The sequence below is a fragment of the Rosa rugosa genome, chromosome 7 (genome assembly GCF_958449725.1).
Source record: "Rosa rugosa chromosome 7, drRosRugo1.1, whole genome shotgun sequence".
Classification (NCBI taxonomy): Eukaryota; Viridiplantae; Streptophyta; class Magnoliopsida; order Rosales; family Rosaceae; genus Rosa; species Rosa rugosa.
This window is the reverse complement of record NC_084826.1, coordinates 18748329-18768315: the sequence shown is the minus strand read 5'-3', so window position 1 is coordinate 18768315 and position 19987 is coordinate 18748329. Positions and strand designations below refer to the sequence as shown.

Here is a 19987-nt window from a genome sequence, read left to right as displayed (position 1 = left end):
CATTATTGAAGTCTTGTTTTATCTGATTATCTGTAGCAGGAGAGGAGTTCTTTTTCAGTTGGGTAGAAGGGGACGAGTTCTTCAATTTTGTATATGGGTGATCATTGATAGTGCCCATGTTGTGATCACAGTAGATGAAATGGGTTCTCAAGAAAATGACAAAAATTCTCATCAGGCGCCAAAAGTCCCAAAACCAAGTGAAGAAGTGTAAATATTTGTCACTCTAACAAGTGATTTGGTGGAGATTAATTGAATACTCAACTTGCATACTTTTATCTGGTTGAGTATAATGATCAACTCTGCTCTCATTTCACAATTAATGTGGGATTTGTTGGGGAGGAGACATATTAAAAAATCCTTCCTCAATTTTTTATATTCCATGATTTGTAACAAATTGTGCCGCTACTCATTCAGTAGAATTAGGCTGAAGAAGATGATGTAGGACGAGATTTTAGCCAATTTTAACCAAAAATCTCGAAAAAAAAAAAGAAGCGTCTTCACATTAAGAATAATAATTTGAATATTGGAAATTGGTATTCAAATAGGCTTCTTAATGATGGAATTAATCATAAATTACTCTTTTGGATATATCGGGATTCTCGAGCAAAATCTTGATTGGGATTCCAAGCTTAATATTCTTTAGTATCTAGGATTTTATTCTCGATTTTTATTTAATCAGGTTTAATTAGGTTTCCTAGTTTTAGTCTACAATAAATTCTTCTTTATGTTTTCTAGTTGTATTAGGTTTATGCTATGTGCCCTATATAAGGCACCTCTTAGATTGTAATTTTCATTCAAGTTATCAATAAAAAAACCAAATATTAGAGAAGTTTCTCTATGTTTCTTACGGCTGTGCCCGTAATTGCTAGTGGATTCTAGCTCATCTCATATGTCTTTCGACGTTTGACGGAGCCTCTTATTATCGTGTTCACGCTTCCCGCATCATTTGGTATCAGAGCGGGTATCGCCCACTTCTTAGCAGACGACGATCCAAGGGAGAAGTTCACTACTACCAACCTCAACGACGCTGGTCGTAGAGTATCTATCAAAGAAAGTTTCGTTGAAGAAGAACATGCCAAGGGATTCGCCCTAGGACAACCTCATCAATCCAAAAAAAAAAAAAAAAAAGGAAAAAAAAAACATGCAACATTGGATATTCACAACGCCGGATTATGACGACTTCCGAACTACATGTGTCATCAAAGACAAGGTATGCTCTGTAATAATTGACAGTGGTCTACGAGAGAACTTTGTAGCAAACAAAGTTGTGGATTATTTTCAATTACCGACAGTGAAGCTGAGTGATTCATATTGGATTCCATTTGGAGAGGATGAATATGCACAAGTAACAGAGGCTTGTAAAGTTCCTGTCTCTATGGAACAATTTTATAAAGAAGAGATTACTTGTCATGTGATTGACATGGATGACACTAATGTGCTTTTTGGAAGACCATGGCATGAAAGCGCCACAGGTGGTTATTGCAAAGACAACACATATTTATTTAGGTGGGAATCGCACAAAATTAAAATCAAGCCTAGAAGGAAGAACATCAAGAATGACCATCCTGAGGTGTGTGAAAATGAACATAAAGAAGCAACTTTGAAGATTGAAGAGAAACTCATTAAGGATAAGGAAGCTGATTCATTCATCACATCGATATCCATGTCATGCATGCCTAATTGTGTTCAAGATCGATCAACCCAAGGAGAAGTCATTGCCCATTCCTTTTCAAGTGGAGGAGTTCAAGTTTCAAGATGCTTATTCTAAACTTGTCTATGGTATTGGATTCATGGTGATACCTTTTAATTTCGAGAATATTGAAGTTGATGGCTTATCATGTTTTATTCCTACTAATGATCGAGCTGCATACAAGAGGAACTCGAGGTCGAGTTCTTTTCAAGTGGAAGAGACTGATGTAGGACGAGATTTTAGCCAATTTCAACCAAAAATCTCAAAAAGAAAGAAGAGTCTTCACATTAAGAAGAATAATTTGAATATTGGAAATTGGTATTCAAATAGGCTTCTTAATGATGGAATTAATCATAAATTACTCTTTTGGATATATCGGGATTCTCAAGCAAAATTTTGATTGGGATTCCAAGCGTAATATTCTTTAGTATCTAGGATTTTATTTTCGATTTTTATTTAATCAGGTTTAATTAGGTTTTCCTAGTTTTAGTCTACAATAAATTCTTCTTTATGTTTTCTAGTTGTATTAGGTTTATGCTATGTGCCCTATATAAGACACCTCTTAGATTGTAATTTTCATTCAAGTTATCAATAAAAAAAACCAAATATTAGAGAAGTTTCTCTATGTTTCTTACGGCTGTGCCCGTAATTGCTAGTGGATTCTAGCTTATCTCATATGGCTTTCGACGTTTGACGGAGTCTCTTACTATCGTGTTCACGCTTCCCGCATCAGAAGAGAACAAAGTACTATTGCTTTTCGCTCAGGTGGACTATGTTGTGTTTCCTACTTGTAGAAAGGTGCTCATCTTATTCTGATTAGTCAAGCCAGAGAGGATAAAACAAAGTTGAATTTGTCTTGATTCATTGTCTTCCTATGTCTGTGAAACATTAAAAATCGAGGTAGATTGCTGGACCATATATAAGACTTAAATTAGGAGGCCTGGATCTCTCCTTCCATTCAATACAGTCTTGCTCTTCTGTTTAGCAGTCAGATTATTCCTAGAAGAAAAAAAAAAAATCGAACCTAGAAACATTCAATAACTACTAATTTTAATGGGTCTTCCACGAAGCAACTGAATGGAAGACAGATTGTCTCACCAGTTCAATTAAGAAAAGAGAGAAGCTAGTCAAAAATTGAGATGGAGAAGATAAATATTTGTGAGAGAATTTTCTGACATATTATTCACAATTATGTTGGGGGTATATATAACAACCATAAATTACTATACAATCAGTCATACTACAAGTTAATACAACCGAATATAGGAAACCTAATCCTACAAGGTAACTACTCAATACATATATTATACTAATGATTCAAATAATGACTCACAAGTTGACACTCACCATCAAGTTAAGACATAAACATCTCAAAGACCCAACTTGTCCAGTGAGTCATAGAACAACTTGCTTTGGTAAGTATATTTGCTAATTGTTTTTCAGTTGGAACAAAATGAAAGGTGATCAACTTTGCATCCAACTTCTCCTTAATGAAGTGTCGATCAACTTCCACATGCTTTGTTCGATCATGTTGCAGAGGATTCTGAGAGATTTCAATTGCAGCTTGATTGTCACAAAATAGCTACATAGCAAACATGAGTTTAAAGCCTAAATCTCGTAGCAAATTACGAAGCCACAAGAGCTCACACACTCCATGTGCCATACCTCTGTATTCAGCTTCAGCACTTGTTCTTGCAACAACCTTCTGCTTCTAGCTTGCTTCTCTAAGTGACAAGGTTAACTCCTAGAAAGGTGAAGTAACTAGATGTAGACTTCCAGTCAGTGATACAGCCAGCCAAATCTTCATCTGTGTAACCACTAACATCAATGTGTTGATGTTTAGAGTGAAAGAGTTCTTTGAAAAATGAAGAAAAGCATAACAATATAGACGAAGCTGGAAAACGAAATAGAATACTGAGGCTTCAATTGTGTTGATTTATTGTCATGCAAGTACATATATATATATATATATATATATATATATATATATATATATATATATATATATATACAGGCCCGTTCCAAAGCGGACGTCCGCACTTTGCTAAAGTGCGGACGGCGACGCAGCGGAGGCTTTCCAGGTGGCGACGGCGGCTCGGGGCTTGGCGGACGGGTCTGGGCAGCGTTCGAGGTTGGAGGAGGTCTGAGTTGCAGGTTCTGGGCAGCAACCCGACCTGCAACTGCAGGTTTTCTGGGCAGCGCTGCAACGACGTCGCCGGCGACTCCACTGACTGCAGACCTCTCCGCCCAACCCCTGGCATCCTTTCGGCAACCCCCGCCGCTCCGTCGCGCCCCGAGCCGAGCTGCAGCAGCGCCGTCTGCACTTTAACGAAAGTGCGGACATCCTCTTTGGAACGCCTCCGTATATATATATATATATATATATATATATATATATATATATATATATATATATATATATATATAACTTTGCTCAGGTGCGGATACCCGCACCTAAGAAAAAAGGTACGGATTTCCAGTTTTGACCCACTTTTCGATCATATTTTCACTTCCTAACCGTTCAGTTTTTAGGTCCTAATGTATAGATAACCTCTACAAAATTTCAGCCAAATTGGTGATCGTTAAGGCATCAAAAACTGCAATTTACACGAACGAACCGAATCTGCCGAACCGGAACCGTTCGTGTACATTGTTGTAAATTGCAGTTTTGGATGCCTTAACGATCACCAATTTGGCTGAAATTTTGCAGAGGTGATCTATACATTAGGACCTAAAAACTGAAACGGTTAAGATGTGAAAATATGATCGAAAAGTGGGTCAAAACCTAAAATTCGTACCTAAGAAAAACTGCGGACGTCCGCAGTGGAGAAGTGCTGTATATATATATATATATATATATATAACTTGAATAAAAAAGTTATAGTTTTACCCTTAACACCCTCCCTCAAGCTGATGGGGATGAAGCTACCATCAGATTGCATTAGAAAAGGGCTAAAGACTTCAGCAGTACAGTAACCTATAATATTGGTTTCATCCGAGATCAATGAGCAGCAGTGATAGGCATCGCTTTAAAGGATAAGAGGCATGTCTATAATGTAGTTTAGTTTGATATGAAAGAGTAGATAAGAGCCGCCAAGTGCCTTGTATCGGAAAAGCTCCAACTAGAGATTAAGGGCTGTAATCATAATCATCCTGATGTTCACCTCTTACACATTGATCATGAAAATCATGGTGATATTCTCTCCTAAAACCTTATCAAGAGATAAACCAGATTCGAAATTTTTGCATGTGTAAAATTGGAATTCATCATTTATTTGCTTTGCATTCCTTGTTGACTATGTAACAAATGTTTGCTTTACTTGATTGTACTCTTGAGCCTACTCAGATGTCATAAAAGGTGCTTGATCTTTTCCAATTCATAGAACATTAACCCTTTTCCAGGTGCTGACTTCAGATATCTCAAAATTCTTACTACAGCATTCATGTGCCTTTCAATTGGATTATGCATAAACTAACTCACAATACTAACTGCATAAGAAACATCAGGTCTAGTGTGTGATAAGTAAATAAGACATCCCACTAACCTTTGGTATTGAGGTTTATCAGTTGGAACCTGATCAGGGTTTTCTGCTAGTTTGTGATTTTGCTCAATCAAAGTATTTTGGACAACAATCCAACATGCACGTTGTTGCCAAGAGATCAAGTACATAATTTCTTTGACATAGGAAGATGTCATCTCTCTCCCTGGCTATCTCAATCCCTAAAAAATATTTCAAGTCTCCCAAATTCTTCATCTCAAATTCTGACACCAACTTCTTTCAAGGCTTCCAAGTTCTGCAAAATCATCCCCTATAATAACCATATCATCCAAATATATGATGAGTACAGTTACCTTCCCCTTTTGGTGTTTTAGGAACAAGGTGTCATCTGAATTGCTTTGCTAATAACCAAAGCATCTCATGGACTGAGTGAATCTGCCGAACCATGCTCGGGGAGACTGTTTGACTCCATAAAGGGAGTTTTTCAATCTGCACACAACATTACAAGGCGTATCAGATACATAATTAGGAGGCAGGTTCATGGACATTTCTTCAGTGATCTCTCCATGAAGGAAGGGTCTTGAAAATCATGATTGACAAACTCTCTCTCCCCCCACCCACACACACACACAATTATCAAAAAAACTTTGATAAGACCATTGAATTGTGTTTGAATCATTTTCTAAAAAGCTTGAAATGCATAAAACACAGCATCCTTAGAGTTAAGCAATGCAACCCAAGACAATCTAGTACAATCATCAATAAAGAGAACAAAATATTGCATTCTAGACATAATGGGTTCTTTGGAACGCCCTACACATCAAAGTGAATAATTTCAAAAGAAATGAACTTTTATTAGAAAGATTCAACGGATAACTAATTCAATGGCAATATTTCGCCAAAACTGAAGTTTCACAATGTAAACAAGACTCATCAATGCCAACAAATAACGAAGGCATAGTTTTACGCATTACACTGAAAGAAGGATGCCTTGAGCGTTTATGTCTTAACCAAACTTTATTCGGCTATCTAGAATTCAAAGTCAAAGACACTAGGACAGTCTTCTTCGTCTTCTCCCCAGCATATGTTTGATCTAGATGAAACAATCTCCCCCTCAGTTACTCCCTGCCGATTAACTTCCTTGTCAGAAAATCCTGAAAAAGAACATACATGGGAAAGAATGTCATAGAGCACAGAGATTAGGCATTCAGTTGAGAAAAAAAAATTAGGTGATGGGATAGGTCAAGCACATATAAGACATTATGCAATACAAGGTGGGTGTGACTCTCATAGATCCAATAATTAGAACAGAAAATGATTCACCATTAGCATTGGTAACAGGTGACACATCAGGGGTGAATAAGTTGATAAAGTATTTCCTATCATATATCATATGGTTTGAAGCACCTAAATCAATAATCCATGTATCTGAACCTACAAAGTTAGAAATTTTCAAAGCCATACCAATCTTACCAGTACCTCTACCAACCATTAAGACTGAAGGATTGCCAACTTTACCTGAGGTATGATCTTGCTCAGTAACACCAAAGTACTCTGAATTCCGAACAAGATGAACAATAGCCTTCCTTCTCCCTCGAGGTCCAGTTGGCTTGGCTCTACTAAAGTATGCAACGGGATACCTAACCAGCTTACAACAATTCTCCTTGGTATGTCCAACCAAATTGCAATGTTAGCGTACTAACCTACCTGAGTTGGTCCCTGATGAAGGACTTTGAGTCATGAGATGAAGTTTTGATGATGGTGTACAGAAGTCAAGTGGTGAACCTTGAGCCTGTTGGGGGCTTAGCTTGAACGGTCAAGCTAGAGATCTCTGAATGGACTGCTTTTGCATTATCCTGCTAAGATTCATCCTTGCGAATGTAAGTAAAAGCCTCAATAAGAGAATGAGGCTCTTGCCTACGAAGCAGTTTTCCCTTCGCACTGTTATGCCTAGCATCCAATCAACTCAGGCAATGGTGCACTAGCTCCAACTCCTTCTCCTTTTGGTACCAAGAAATATCCTCAGCATTCTTCAATTTGTTCGGTAGCTGCTGATCAATGTCGGCCCAAACGTTCTTCAATTGTGTATAGATTACTGAAACAGCTTGCCAATCTTGCTTCATCCTTATTGCCTTGCATAACAACTCATATATCTGAGAGAAGTCATATTCATTCAAGTAAAGATCATTGAGCGTCTTCCAAACTTCTACAAAATTATCATATCTAATGATCAATTAGACCACGTCATCAGTCATTGCCTTGTACAGAATGGAAAGTACAAGACCATCAACTTCTTCCCACTTAACATAGTCGTCACTCTCCTTATCCTCTAGTGCCTTGATGGTACATGTAACATGAGTCATCTTGTGAATTTCACGAAGATGGGCAGAGATCATCTTCTTCCAAGTGAGATAATTGTTAGGCCCGCTCAACTTTGCTCCTCTAAAAGTACCTGAGGAAGAATCCAGGTTTTGAACAAAAACTTCTACCTTCTGAATACCTGCACCGTTGGTACTCCTGTTGGTGTTTGCTCTAAGAGGGGCATAGCTTGGCATGTCATGGTGGAAGAAGAATAGAATGTGCAGTGAAATTAAGACACCAAAGGGTCATCGACTGGTCGAGAGAGATGATTCGACTAGTCGAAATTTTCAAAATTAGGGTTTTGCTGAACAGAACAAGTTGGTAGCAAATACCCGAGAAACCTTCTGAGAAACAATCCAAAACACTGAAAAGTGATAGGAAAAAAAAATGAATCATCTTGAATAGGAGGAAAGAACAATGAAAAGAAAATAAAGAGACAAAGTCCTTTCGGATCTTTGCTCTGATACCAAGTTAAATATCGAAATGGAGAAGATAAATATTTGTGAGAGAATTTTCTGATATATTATTCACACTATATATAACCCTAAAGTACTATACAACCAATTGTACTACAAGTTAGTACAACTGAACACTACACCAAAAACTGCATCACACGACGGTGAAAAAACGTCGTCTGATTTGAAGACTCACCGTCGTCTATCTCGATGTTGTCTGATGAAAAATCAGACGACGGTGAATTCACCGTTGTATGATATAAAGTCAGTCGACGTATATTCCTTAACACCGTTGTCCCAGAACTCGACAGATGTCGGACGCATCCATGCGCAGCACTTGTGTGCAGCAGTTCACACAACAGAATTTGCTTTTATGCCGTTGTGGGTTAAGATTTTCATACAACGGTTTTGTAGTTTGTCTGTTGTGTGATTTAGAGTAAGACAACTGTGTTCTAGTATTTTCTGTTGTATGAGCTTAAAACTAGATGATGTTAGTTATTAAAATCCATTGTGTGATATGACTGATATCTATGAATGCGTTGTGTGGATACCCAAATTCTGAATGGATATAATAGTGATCAATTGGAAGACAAATTGAATGCAAACCATCAAATGATCAATATTTGTACCAAAAGCATTGTGATACATCAATTCATCAAATATTGAATTTAAGGAACATTGTTAAAGCATTCATACATATCATAGACTAAGAAGCTTTTAAGTTTCCTAAGTTTTGCATGATGAAGGAAAGTATAGCTTGGTAGTCCATGCTTGATCTCCCAATGACCCTTGCTTGATCTTACTGTTCTTTTTTTTGGTAGCTCCGGCTCCTCGGGTCTTTCTAGCTCCGGCTCCTTGGGTCTCTCAGGAGCATTGAAAAGAGCAGCCAAAAGTGCTTTTTGTAGATCAAATCTCTCCTTTTCTTTTCTTTTCCAGTAGATTATACTGCATTTGTATTTGAAACCCTCTCTCCATTACTGCAAGAAGACAAACATAGATAAGTAGACTTATGATTGTATAAGTCAAGTACTTTAAGTACTCACCATCTCCTCCCTTCCCCTCTTCGCATAGCAAAGACGGCGATAATAATTAGAAAGTATAACAAAAGTAAGGACAGAACAATTATCTCAAATAAGACAGAGAGGTACTAGGTACTAGAATAGCAATAACTAATTTGTGCTTGACAGATTTCTACCTCTACTCTTAGTTTGCATTTTAATAGTATGTATATTGTATGATGACATAAAAGTAAAGGCTACAGAAATGAGATCCTCTTAACAAGCAGTTTATACAAATCTATGATGTCTTATATCTCCTTAAATCTGACGTTGAGAAACTGATCAGATTTTCCATGCTCAGTAGACAAAACAAAACAAAGAAAGAAAGCCACAAGAGGTGTCAAGAAACTGCCTTTGGGGTAAATTGCTGACCACCTAATCAACTATCCGCAACAAAAAGCACTAAACTCCAGAATTCTAAATGAACTAAAACATAGCTTCAGTATCGTTTCCTCTCAATTCCATTAATCATAACACAAACTCCAAAATGAAACACACATCAATTAAAACTTGACCAAAAAGGCATACAGCATTCCTTGCTGGGTGTGAGACAAGTAACCAAAAGGTCAAGTATATATGAAAACTAATATACTGCTTTTGAAGAAACAAAATGAGGCCTCAAGATGACAAGTATAGAAATTTCTGTCAATAAGAAGGGGAATGCTTCGAGTTCTAAAAATAGTTTATGTACATGAAAGGATCATATACCATTTGAGAACTCATAGCTATGCGATGAAGTCTCAGCCTCCCATGCCTTCCATCCTCGAATCTGTGGAAAGAAACATTCAGCAATTATTGAAGATATATTAGATGCAAAGTTTATTAATTTTTTGGATGGTAAGGATCCCTAAATATTGTTTAACATGGATCGAGGACCCAACCAGTTCATCAAGTTCGCATCATAAACTCATATTTCCATATAATCAATGATAGAGACTTTACTTATCTATGCATATGGACCTTTGATTACTAAGAAGACACACAGAAAAACATGCAAAAGTAGACTTTTCATACCTTTAGCCTCCCAAGAAGCATTGTGATAGCACTGTATGCTACGTGAAAGACAGCCAAGAAGAATATGAGGATGTGCAATTGGTGCAATCCATTAATAGAGATCAGTGGCTCAAAACCCTGGTAACAAGAATCAGATAAGTTAACATCCGATAAGAGCATAGTTGCTTGTTGTTAGTTGTAATTTGGAAAATCTTCAACTTAATTATATGGGATATAGTAGCATGCTTGATAAAACATATAAAAAATTAATTAATTAACTAAAAAAAAAAAGGACTGAAGGCAGGAAAAGAAACTTTGATCTCTGAAGTACAGGCAGTCCAACTGAGCCTAATGTAGCAGACTCAGGACCTCAGTTTGTGAGAGCAAAGAACAAGCCACTGGACCCACCCTTGGGTTCAGATAAAATGAATTGTTCTATCCATATGTGACTCACAAATTCAATTGCTAAAGAAAGAAGATACATGCTTGGACATCTCATTTGCATAATCAACAGAATGATGCTCTCTACTGTCAATCAAATGGTCAAGTTTAGTGGTGAAGAATAGGGCACACTTACACTATTGCATGAAGTAGTAGTTGCAGCAGCTAAAAATCGGCGGTCAGTCGATAAGAGTCTTCTGCGACTTGTTGATTCTTCATCTTCCGAAGCAGTTGAAGATTGACTACATGGCAGCATAGTGTATGCAACCTTAAGCGGAATACAGATTTTGGCAATGTAACTTTGACCGAAGGTCAGGATTAGTGAAATAAAACCCAGAATCATGAGCTCTGCAACAATTTCATCACAAGTCAAATGTGTATCCATAGTTTGCTATTTCAGACAAAGATTCAATTCCAAAATAGTGAGAAAAGTTGGTTTAAGCTTTGAATCACTTTAAAGCATCCTTTGTGATGAACATGATTATGAGTAAATGTGAAGTGCATCTTACCCGCTTTAACCTTCTCCAGAGCTTCAAACAGACCTCTCTTGTGCCTCTCCGAAAGCCACTGCATTGAAATTGTTTCTTTTAATGAAAAGAACCCTCATAAAGTGACATTGCCCATATTAAGACAATGTTCATTACATTTACAGCACACCAATTTCCTCATATCAAGAAATGAATGGAATTGAAATCATCAATCTCATAACAAGAGACAGGGATGACAACGAACAAGAAACAGGGATGAAAAGAAAGAACTGTGTAAAATGAAGAAAATTCAACATTGATATTTGCTCGGTTATCATTTCATCTAGAATCCCAGCACTGAGGCACTTTCTTTTCATCCAAACAACTCAAGAAGTCATTACCAAGTCAAAATGATCATACAAAAGAAACAGAATTTCCCAAAATATTATTTTGCTGGAATTCACAGCCTCCATCGTATGAAAGAAACTATAGTCTATTGTAATTGCTTCTACATAGAAAGACAAAAAGACAGAATTCTTGACTAAATTGGGGACCAAAATGGTCACCCCCGCATGATCAGGAGAGCACACAAGAGTCAAACCACCAATTATAATAGGCTCAGAAAAACTTGAATTGCGATCCACGATTCTGCATTAATCACTTACACTAAAAACTAAAAAACGCAACACTAATGAGCAAAAGGGTATTAAAAGAAACCGATTTGAAGTAGAAACTAAGAAACCGCAGAACGAATGAGTAAAAGGGTATTCAAGAAACCGATTTGTAGTTACAGAGAGAGAGATTAGTACCGTTCCAACTTTGTGCAGGACCTTCTCCAAAATCAAAGAGATGATGATGATAACAGCACAGACTCCGGCGACGGCCCAAGTAGGCGTCCGGTCCAGCTTACCCCTTGAAGATCTCTATGGTGTCTGCATCCAATTTAGGCAATAATCAATACATAATCCAGAACATCAATCACTTCCACCTTAGAATTAACACAATGTAATAGAGGGTTACTGCCAAAACAAGAACAAAGAAATCGAAACTATTACTTCTTAACGACAAAGAGAAAGCTTTCAACAGCCCCGGAACGAGCTGGAGAACGAGTCGAGGTCTTCGATGGTGACTATGCCAAAACCCAAAAATGTTGTTGCGGAATGAATCTGTTTCTGCATGTCGAGGTCTTCGAAGGCGATGACGAGAGGCTCGAGATCCTTCGGAATGAGCTGGAGAACAAGTCGAGTCACAGATGGCTAGACCCAACCCCCAATTCCATAGCAGAGAACACTACGCCGACGAAAACCCACTCAATCAAAACAGCGAAGCATTAGGAAAAAGGGGAAAATCTAGGGTTTTGAGATGGAGAGAGAAGAGTACCTGACGGCGAGGGGGTTAACGGAGTGGCGACAACGTGCGGGGAGAGGGAGGAGAAGCGCTTGGCGAAGTGGGTGGAAGCGGCAGGGAGTAGTGATCGGCTGTTGCGGCAGAGGGGGTGGCCGGATGGTCGGAGAATTGGACTGTGGTGATGGGTTCTGAGAGCAGAAGAAGAAAAGCGAGAGAATCGGAAGATGAAGAAGAGACGAGTGGTGGAGGAAAGAGAGGAGCGAAGGAGAGGGATTTAGAGGGTTGAAATTAAGTGTGGAATTGGAAACTGGGGAGAGAGGGCCGAGAGAGGTTTCACGAGACAGAGAGCTTTCGCGGAGGACTGAGAGATTCACAAGAGAGATCGAGGTTTCACTAGAGAGCTTCGGGGAGGCTATTCGAGAGAGAGGGTTGAGAGTCTTTGTATGTCGTGCTAGGTTTTGTTTTCCTTCTCTCTTTGTTTTCTTTGCACCACATGTGGCATGGCAATTAAACCTAGAAAAAAATTGTCAAAGTTACTCACACAACAGAAACCTCACCCATCTGTCGTCTGAGAGTCGCACTAAAAATCAAAATGTGAAATCATGGAGGGAAACATGGCGCCTACAGCATTTTAGCTCAAAATGTTGCCGCCCAATTCCAATTTCACACAACAGAAAATCTTAATTCTTAATTCTGTTGTATAATTTCCACAACTTGCACTAGCTAGGCCTATCTTAGGGAAGACATTCAAGCAAGCTTCCTCAAACTTTGGTGCTCAGTTTTTCAATCATACAACGGAAATAGTGAAATCCGTTGTACTTAGTACCCCAAATTTCAATGTTTCAAGAGGCAACCAAGACTCCAAAGTGGAGGGAAATCTGCCGCTAAATTTTTTAAGACTCAGACGACGGACAATACTTAATTTCGTTGTGTAATGTAGTTCTGATAAAAAAGTTATCACTTTATTGGCATTCACACAACAGAACATCACTAATACCGTTGTACAATCGAGTTTACTTAAACACACAACGGATGATTTCTGTTACGTTGTGTGATTAGTGTTGTGTGATGCAGTTTTTGGTGTAGTGGAATATAGGAAACCTAATCCTATAAGGTAACTACGTACTATATATATATATATATATATATATATATATATATATATATTATATTCTCCTAATCCTAATAATGACTCATAAGTCAACAAAATTTATATAAGGACCCTAAGAAGAACAATTTTAGGGTTTCGTATAAAAATTACTTTCTATAGGCAAGCGCTCCCTTATAGACTTCAAGGAAAATATCCTATGATGAACAAACCTTTTAGAACTTTGGCTTTAGCAATTTAATTCGTTTGTGAGAAATGAATGCGCAACATAGTTAGTTAAAACAAGTATTATATGCGTATAAAATTTCAATACGCATATAATTAAAAAGAGGGCTAAATACAAATTACTACCCTGTGGTTTAGGTCCAAAATCAATTCAGTCCCTGAACTTCTAATTTCATCAAAAACACCCCTGCACTTTCAATTTTGATCTAATAGGTCCAATTTGTTAGTTTTCCGACAATTGAGTTATTTAACTTGTTAATGTGGATCATATATGGCCTATGTTTTATGATGTGGTGTCAAGGTGGTCTGCATTGTCAATTTAGGAGTGAGTCCTACTATTAAAAATAAATAGTTTTTCAACAAATAATCCAACTATTTGAAAGAATATTAACGAATTGGACCTATTAGATCAAAATTGAAAGTGCAGGGGTGTTTTTGATGAAATTAGAAGTCCAGGGACTGAATTGATTTTGGACCTAAACCACAGGGTACTAACTAGTATTTAGCCCTTAAAAAGACTTCAGTACGGCGTATTGTAATTCTAGAGTCAGTATTTTTTGCGTATTCTTAAGGTCAACCTTTGTATATACATTTTATACGCATATCCGTTATACTGAGTAAAAATACTTGGAAGTTGGAAAAAACAAACAAACAAACAAACAAACCTGAAACCATAGTTAGTTAAAACGCATATTATACGTGTACAAAACTTCAATACACGTATATTTGAAAAAAATTCAGTACGGGGTATTGTAATTCAAGTGCCTGATTGCATTATACTTGAGTGACATATCATTTTCTTCATGTTTTATCACATTTCATAAATGATATAAAGTGAAAGCAAGAGTTGGGAGTAGATTAGCAGTTATTTTCTTACAAAAAATAGTGTTTTTTATATTCGTATTTTTGAACCCTTTTTTTTACTAGTTGCCGAATTATACACATATAATTCAAACTTGAAAATTTTCAGTATTGCTTCTTTTTTTTTACCTAATATTTGACCGTATCATAATCAGGTTAACCGAATAATACATGTATGTTTTTTTGCCGAATTATACACGTTCAATTTTTTACCAACGTAGCAGGAACATTTCCCACGAGTCCAAAACAGTAGAAGAAATCTCAAAAAGTTTAGATAATGATTGGAATTTCTAATGAGGATGCTTTCTTTGAAACATTTTCCTGATAAGGACAAAAAATACCTAGAGGTCAGTAAAGTATTTACTGTGGCCTAGTAGAATTTGTTGAGGGTCCAATTTTTTTTTTTTTTTTTGAGATGAAAGAGGTCAAAACTTTATTGAAGAGAAACTAAGTTAAAGATTACAAAGTTCAACATCTATTACAAATGTAAGGAAAGGAGGAACTGAAGAAAAATTAAAACAATGGCCAACACTACTAGAGTGCGCTGCCAACATATCTGCAGCAGTATTGGCTTCCCTACGCACATGGACTATGCGGACATTAGGCATATTGGCTATCAGTATCTTCAAATCATCATAAACTCGGCCTAGCAGAGAAGCATTAGCTCCATCAGTACCAGTAAGCTGCCTTTGAACAATTAAGTAGTCAGTTTCCAAAACTACAGGTTGCACAACCTGTTCCAGTATAAAATCAATAGCACACTCGCAAGCTAGGAGTTCAACATGTTCTGCAGACAACAAGCTCGACATTGGCCTTCCCAAATAAGCAGCTAAAAACTGCCCTGAATCATCTCTCATAACCAAACCAATGCCTCATGTCTTAGACTGCAAATCAAAGGCACCATCGACGTTTATTTTAACACAACCAGCTGGGGGACATCTCCAATTTATAGCTCTACCACTGTGCCTAGAGCCTAGCTGCCCCTATGTGTTATGAAAAATATAATCCTTGAGTCTAGATGTAGAAAATAGTACCACATGCATCACAAGCATTTTTGGATTTTTCTTTTCAAACCCTATCATTCCTCTCTTTCCATATACCCCGTAACAAGAACATTAACATAGCAAAATAAGAAGAGTCTAACCTCTCAGTACAGTACTTTAGCCATTCCAACACAGTAAATCCATCTGTCTCCAACGTGAAACACACTTGCCTAAGGTAGGCATTCAACCCAATAACTTCTCTTGAATAAGAGTTGTCACGACATAAATGCAAAGTTGTTTCATCCGTACTATTACATAACATACAATTATAGGAATCAAGTTGTACGTGTTTAGATGCTAACATGACCCTAGTGTTTGGACCCAAAATGAGCATTTTGGCCTGACAAGGCACGTCTTGGAGAAATTGAGCCAATGTCAGTGGCTCAAGCTATATATTGTCGACAAGTTCGAAATATATATATTTAGAGGCTAAATAAAGCCTACTATGGAAGCATGAAAAGTCAACTTTAGCACATTTTCCTACTTCGGCTAGGAGAAACCAAGCTAAACAGAATGAGCGGCCGCCTGACCAAATGAACTCAAAATGAGCTGAAACTCTGCAGATCCATTCTAGACAGCCCAATGATCATTTCTTATGAAGAGTACCAGAGCTAGTTTTGAGTGGAAGGCCTTCAAACAATCAGTCCAATTTTCTGCAGAAGCAAAACTGGAAAACTGGACCTGTAAGAGGTCCAGCAGCGTTTCCGGCCCAACCACATGGAAGAAAGCTCTGAAAATTTGCCACAATGATCTACACTCATTGTGGATCATTTTATGTGAAGAGGTCGAAGGCCCATTTTGAGTTCTTGGTGGAGATATAGCTGCAGCAAAATTGGAGCAGTAAGTGCTTAAACCTAACATTCCATTAGTGTTTTAAGTGCTTAAACCTAACATTCCATTATGAGTTGTTTAAGGCCAAATAGTGTTGCTTGGTAGCCTATATATAGAGGCTACAACAAGTATCAAAAAACAACAACACAATTCAAAACATCTCTAAGATGATCTAAGTTCTCTCTAGAGCAACCTCTCTAAGAGCAACTCCTCTCCTTCTCTTTCTCTTATCGGTGATCACACTCCTAGTCCTAGTCTTCTCAGAAGCCGACTTTCAGTGCCACCAAACCCTCTGTCAACGTACTTCGGTCCTAGTCTCCTCGGGAGCCGACGGTAGTGCCGCGACCAAAGGAACAACAACACAATTCAACAACATCTCTAAGATGATCTAAGTTCTCTCTAGAGCAACCTCTCTAAGAGCAACTCCTCTCCTTCTCTCTCTTATCGGTGATCACACTCCTAGTCCTAGTCTTCTCAGAAGCCGACTTTCAGTGCCACCAAACCCTCTGTCAACGTGCTTCGGTCCTAGTCTCCTCGGGAGCCGACGGTAGTGTCGCGACCACAACGGTTACAGAACCAGCCAAGCAAGGGTAACTCCCTAGCAACCCAGCCAAGCTAAAGTCACGCTTTAGCAAGTTCTCTCTACTTCCCAGTGGTTCTCGCTCTGCTCGATCTACAACATCGAGTATCGATTGTGATTTTCAAGAAGCTCAGCAAAAGTCCTCGCCACGAGGCATAAAGAATCCCACGACGAGGTTGGTGCTCTCCTCGTCTACAATCGCTTGATAGAAGTCAGGTCAAGGGACACCCCCGACGACCGCACCCGAACGGTGCTGGCACGCCCGCGCATAAAAGAGACTGTTGACCAGCTGCAACAGAATTGGAGCCAAACACCTAGTATGTAGTATGTTATGACAAATCTTCCAAACATTGACTTTGGCTGTGCTTGGAATCTTTGCATGTCATATCTTCTTCCAGAAACTAATAATAGTATTCTTCAAAACAGTTGACTGTCCCACAGAATTTGAGAAAGCATACCGGTATGCCGTTTTGACTGTAAAACATCCTTTATTTTCCAACCTCCAGATCACTCTATCTTCCACTATCCGGTTGGATAAAGGAACAGCAAGCACTGCTTCAGCCTCAGTATCACTAAGCATGTCTCAAATTTTCTCCGCATTCCACACACTTGGTGCATTCATTAACTCATTTACTGTTAGAGACAAATTCCTCATAGGTAAAACATCTTATAGAGTATAACCATGCAAGCTAGGGATCCAAGCATCAGTCCAAACTCTAACAAATTGCCCTGTACCAACCTGCCAATAAGAGCCCGATTTCAACAGCTCTCTAGTTGCAAAAATACTCCTCTAAGAAAAAGATGGAGTATATATTATGAGCTGAAGCATCCCAAAAAGATCCTTCAGGAAAGTAACGAGCTTTGTAAATTCTAGCAATCAACGAAGAAAGATTAGAAATGACTCGCCAAGCCTGCTTTGCCAAAATTTCCAACATTTCCAAGTTGAAATCTGATAAGCTTCTGAATCCTAGCCACCCTCTTCTTTTGGATGACATAGTGCATCCCAAGCTTTCCAATGAATTTTTCTCTTATCATCAGTACTTCCCCACCAAAATCTACCACACATTTGCTCCAAGTCCTTACAAACTCATAGCATAGTTTGGGAGAGATTGCGCCACTACTCTTATCAAGATGTCCTTTCCTGCACCACTCAACAACTTCCCTTGCCAACTCTTAAGTTTCTTGGCTAGGTTGTCTTTAATAAACTGAAAGGTCGCTGTTTTCTTACGACCTACGTAAGTAGGTAATCCTAGATATCTCTCATGTGAATCCACAACTTCTACCTCCAAGAGAGAAGACACTTCATCTTGCATCACTTGATCAACATTTTTTGCTGAAACACTACTTAACTCTTATTAAAATTTACAAGCTACCCTAAAGCCCTCCCATACGTTTCAATCACATCTTGAATTTCATAACAAGCATCAAGGGAGGCCTCTGCATACAGCATGCTATCATCCGTGAATAGTAAATGGTTTACTGAGGGAGCATCAGAACAAACCTCAATACCAGGTAATAATCCATGAGCTTGCTTTTGCTGTAAGAGTGCTGAAAAGCCTTCTACCCCAATTAAGAGCAAGTATGGTGAGAGAGGATCCCCTTGTCTCAAGCCTCTACTAGGAATAACAAAGCCTCTAGGCTTGCCTCTGATTAGAAAGGAAAATCTCACCGAGGTCACACATTGCATCACCAACTCAATCCAAACATGAGCAAAACCAAATCTTTCCATGACTTTCCTGAGAAAAAGCCACTCCATTCTGTCATATGCTTTACTCAAGTCTAACTTCAATGCCATCCAACCATCTTGACCCCTCTCTTTTGTTGTGTACAAAATGTGCAATCTCATTTGCAACCAAAATATTATCCATTATCAATCTGCCTGGGACAAAAGCACTTTGAAACGGTGAAATAATGAGGGAAGAATCATCTTAAGTCTATTTGTAATAGCCTTTGAATGAATCTTGTAGATTACATTGCATAGAGCAGTAGGCCTCAAATCAGACATATGCTCAAGATTCACCTCTGGAATTAAACAAATATGAGTGAAGTTCACCTGCTTCAGCATATGACCCGTATGTAGAAAATTCTAAACTACCTCTGTAACATCTTGCCCAATGGTATTCCAATAGTGTTGAAAAAATAGAAGGGACATCTCGTCTAGTCCTTGTGACTTTATTGGATACATTTGGAACAAAGCTTCACGTATCTCTTCTGCTGTATACAGTTTGCAAAGCTGGGAGTTTCTATTTTGTGTCACACAAGGTTGAATAGCTACTAAAGTCTGATTCATTGCTTCCATATCCATTGGGGAAGCAGTAAACGTTTTTGTAAAATACGAAGACACTATCTGCTCCATACCCTCATCATCATCTACCCAATTACCATGTTCATCATAAAGACCATGAATTACATTCTTCCGCTTCTGATTAGCAGCCTTACGGTGGAAAAATCCCATGTTACAGTCTCCCTCCTTCAACCAAGTTACCTTAGCTCTTTGTTTCCAAAAAGCCTCCTCCTCCGAAAGCAAAACATGCAGCTTGTCCGTAAGAGTCTTCTTCTCTTCCTGTATTACCTTAGTCACAGAAGCATTTATCAACTCTTCTAGCCTAGATCAAACGCCCATCATTTGCTGATGTCAAACCCGAAATGTAGTCTTCTGCCATTTATCTAGAGCTATATGAGTATGAGAAATTTTCTTGGTAACTTGGAACATGGGCACATGGGCACCCCAGAAAAGTTTGCCTGCCATTTCTCTCGAACGAGAGGATCACATTCACCATGTTGAAGCCAAAAAGATTCAAACCTGAACCTGTGATGTCGAGGCCTTTTTGGTATTGGAACCATGCTAGCATGGAGTATAATTGGTACATGGTCCGATTCTGAAGGAGGAAGGTGAACTACCTTCGAATATCTGAAGATATCACACCATGTAGGAGTGCAGACTGCTCAATTAAGTCTCAAATGGGTTTCCGACTTCCACCACGTTGCTCTAGCCTCTTGAAACCCTAGGTCCAGTAGATCATAGTA

At 38.4% G+C, this 19987-nt stretch overlaps 1 long non-coding RNA gene across 1 annotated transcript; it reads right to left on the bottom strand.

The window, feature by feature from the left end:
* Window positions 1-8624: 8624 nt before the first annotated feature.
* LOC133722147 (uncharacterized) lies at window positions 8625-12796 on the bottom strand. The gene is made up of 8 exons (XR_009852501.1): window positions 12346-12796; window positions 12021-12255; window positions 11775-11897; window positions 11008-11065; window positions 10635-10846; window positions 10079-10195; window positions 9773-9833; window positions 8625-8983 (listed from the first exon to the last, which is right to left on the bottom strand). It is a non-coding gene; the product is annotated as an uncharacterized LOC133722147 (long non-coding RNA).
* Between the last annotated feature and the right edge of the window lie 7191 nt (window positions 12797-19987).